General features: G+C 44.0%; 1 non-coding gene across 1 annotated transcript; it reads left to right on the top strand.

The window, feature by feature from the left end:
- The first annotated feature begins 910 nt into the window (after nucleotides 1-910).
- Nucleotides 911-982, top strand: TRNAQ-CUG (transfer RNA glutamine (anticodon CUG)). Its single transcript has one exon. It is a non-coding gene; the product is annotated as a tRNA-Gln (tRNA).
- The last annotated feature ends 2,843 nt before the right edge of the window (nucleotides 983-3,825 follow it).

Genomic DNA, 3,825 nt, shown 5'->3' on the forward strand with positions numbered 1-3,825 from the left:
GCAAAAGATCCAATATACACTAATTAATTTAGTTCTTTCACCATGAGACGAAAACACTTAATTGGTCAAAGAATCCATAGTATGATACCTTTGAATCCAATGGCCAACGCCATCTAACAAGTGGGTTTAGCATGAAAGCGAGAGTTGAAATTAACTTTATGAAACATAATTCATACCAACTTTGTCATGTCAAACCAAGCAATGTCACTCTTTGTGAATGCTCACATGATGTTTATTTTAGGTGAGTAAAACCAATAATATTTTAATGCCGACACGGCTTCAATAAACACTTTTTATTCAGTCACATTTATCGTACTTTTTAAGCATGTTCTAAAGAGAACGTTGGATTGGTTCTTTACAGCATCTGTACCTCTTCTTTTGATCATCCGGCCTGCTGCAATGTCACATGTGTGTAAGTTATCTAATTAAAACTAGAACCTGGGTTATTGTTTGTTAAGAGAGGACTCTCTCTCTTGTCAAGTAGTCACAGACCTCAGTCTTGACTGATTTACTGGGACATGCTGTTTGATTTGTGTCAGTTCTACTTTAGCTATTTCTCGGAAGGAAAATTTTACCATACACTGGAAAATCTTCAGTGACTTTTCTGAGATGCTTTTTAACAGTGTAAGTTTTGTAATTTTTTTTCTCTCCCCTGTACAAGGTTGAAATTCCAGCACTCTATGTATTAGCCAGTTTCCATGAACATTTTGAATTTTTTCTTGTTGGGAAATGATGGTACTCTAGGAATATTTATGAAGTAAAATGGGAAGATATATTAATTCATCATCGGATATTCATTGTAGATTTAGAAAGCAGATTTAGAGTATGTTTTCACTGATTAATGATTTTATTAAGACTTTCTTTTCCCCATTTTTCCACAAGAAAATCAACCAATGCATAGGATGTCACTGGTTCCATGGTGTAATGGTTAGCACTCTGGACTCTGTATCCAGTGATCTGAGTTCAAATCTCAGTGGAGCCTGGGCAATTTTTCTCTGTGTTAAAAAATATTTTTTTTCTGCTGACACAGAGTTTTCTTCTTTACTCCCAAAGTTTGAAGGGGTTATCTGGGTTATTTGTTTTTTTTTTAATTATTTTTTATATATTATTTCTACATTGCGCTACATTGGGGCAGGTAAGTAGATAACGACTACCTACCTGCCCTTCTGTCAGCACCTCTCCCCAGGCTCAGAGCTGTCATGTGACCGCTCCTGCCAGGATTTAGCTGCTTCCTGTGATGTCACATCAACAGGGGCAGGAGCTTATGCTCGCCTTGTTGACAGGCATCACAGCTATTGTCATGTAGCTGCCTTTCTGCGCAGGTACAGTGCGCCGGAATCCAAGCCCACCCTCCACATTCTGTACTCTCCCCGCAACCTCTCAGCCACTGCTGTGGGGCCCGTGAGCTGGGGAGAGGGGCCTGGCGGTTGCTTCCCATGGTGTGACCGCCAGCATCGGGCCCCGTGCTCAGGATCGCAAGTTCAAATGTATCGGCATCACAGATACCAATACATTACAAAGCACAGATGAGAGGCAGCGTTGTGCTGCTTCTCATCACTGTCAAGCTGTCTGTGCTTTATGACAGTTAAGTACAGCGGTGATGTCAGTACTGTGCTGATATGGCCAGAGTACAGACAGCAAGGGAACGAGGAGCAGCGGTGGGGACTGAGGAAATGTGAGTATTTATTTCTTACACGGTGGGGGCTATAATGGGCTGCAGATCGATGTGTGTGGGGGATGCAGAGCGATGTGTGTGTGTGGTGGGGCCTGCAGAGCCCAATGTGGTGGGGCCTGCAGAACCCTATGTGGGGCTGTTATTTCCAATTCTGCAGTGATGAGTGGTCAGTGCTTATTAATTAAAGAATGTATGTCTGGAACTCCAATGGTTTGAACAAGGTGCAAAACTCAAAAAAATTTAACTATACAAAAAGGTAAAGAGTAAATGCAATGAACTATCTGAAAAATTGAAAAAACTTGAAAATGGAATATGCATTTCAGATAGTTCATTGAAGTTTTCATTCTTTAATTAGTATGCACTCTCTGTCTGAGCACTCTGCCCTACCCGTAGCCATGTGTTTCTTTTCACATTTTTAGCTTGGTCCTTTGCTTAACATGCAGAGCAATTTTTTTAACTGCAGATGAGGTTACACACAAGTTAGGAACCCCAAAAATAGAGATGACCTTGGTGTGGTTTTGGGGCTCATTTGCATTGATCAACACAATGGCTAAACATCTCTTGTATTCCTATTATTCATATCAGTTATGCATATACCATTTTCAAGTTTTTTCAATTTTTCAGATATTTCATTGTATTTTTCATTCTAGAATTCCCATAGCAGTTTTGCATTTCATTATTTCCCCATACATTGTGACTAGTGTGCAACTCTTTACCTTTTTGTATAGAAAGGTCAGAGCTGGCAGAATACTGATAGCCAATGAGTGAGCAGAGGGAGGGCTGGACAGTGAGTCCGGGTGCCAGCACTGACTGTGAGGATTGGCACAGGAAGATTTCTTGTTTGGTTGAGCTGCAGGTAAATACCGTATTTTTCGGACTATAAGACGCACCTGACCATAAGACGCACCCTGGTTTTAGAGGAAAATAGGACAATAAAATTTTAACCAAAAAATATGGTCATGACACAATGTTATGGGGCGAAGATCTGCTGCTGACACTGTTATGGGGGTAATGTCCCCAAATTCTCTACTAAGGTTCCCCATTCTGGTAACGACCCTCCTGCCTTGTATATGATCCTGCTCATAATATACCCCCATCCATCCTGCTCATAATATATCCCCCATCCATCCTGCTCATAATATACCCCCCATCCATCCTGCTCATAATATACCCCCCATCAATCCTGCTCATAATATACCCCCCATCCATCCTGTTCATAATATACCCCCCCATCCATCTTGCTCATAATATACCCCCCCATCCATCCTGCTCATGATATACCCCCATCCATCCTGCTCATAATATACCCCCCATCCATCCTGCTCATGATATACCCCCCATCCATCCTGCTCATGATATACCCCCCATCCATCCTGCTCATGATATACCCCCCATCCATCCTGCTCATGATATACCCCCCATCCATCCTGCTCATGATATACCCCCCATCCATCCTGCTCATGATATACCCCCCATCCATCCTGCTCATGATATACCCCCATCCATCCTGCTCATGATATACCCCCCATCCATCCTGCTCATGATATACCCCCCATCCATCCTGCTCATGATATACCCCCATCCATCCTGCTCATGATATACCCCCATCCATCCTGCTCATGATATACCCCCATCCATCCTGCTCATGATATACCCCCATCCATCCTGCTCATGATATACCCCCATCCATCCTGCTCATGATATACCCCCATCCTGGTATATGGCCTGTATCCTGTGGCACAGAAAAAAAAATAAACATTTATACTTACCTTTCCTCACTCCCTAAAGCACCGATCTCTGTCTCAGCCGCAGCGCCACTGTGTGGAGCCGTCACCGTGTGTGGAGCCGTCACCGTTGTCTGCAGCATCGCAAATTGATGTCTTCCTGTCTGTGCCGGTCAGCTGATCTGGTGGACACTAGCGGCGCGCACAGCGATGACATCATCGCTGTGCGCGCCACTAGTGTCCAGATCAGCTGACCGGCACAGACAGGAAGACATCGCACGATGCTGTAGGGGGACGGCTCCACACACTGTGACGGGTGAGTGTACTGATTCACTGCTCCCCGCGCTGATAATGATGCACGGGGGGCAGTGAATACAGCCACAGATGATCACTCCAGGCTGTAGTTGCCAGGGGGGATCACGGCCG

The sequence above is a fragment of the Anomaloglossus baeobatrachus genome, chromosome 10 (genome assembly GCF_048569485.1).
Source record: "Anomaloglossus baeobatrachus isolate aAnoBae1 chromosome 10, aAnoBae1.hap1, whole genome shotgun sequence".
Lineage (NCBI taxonomy): Eukaryota > Metazoa > Chordata > Amphibia > Anura > Aromobatidae > Anomaloglossus > Anomaloglossus baeobatrachus.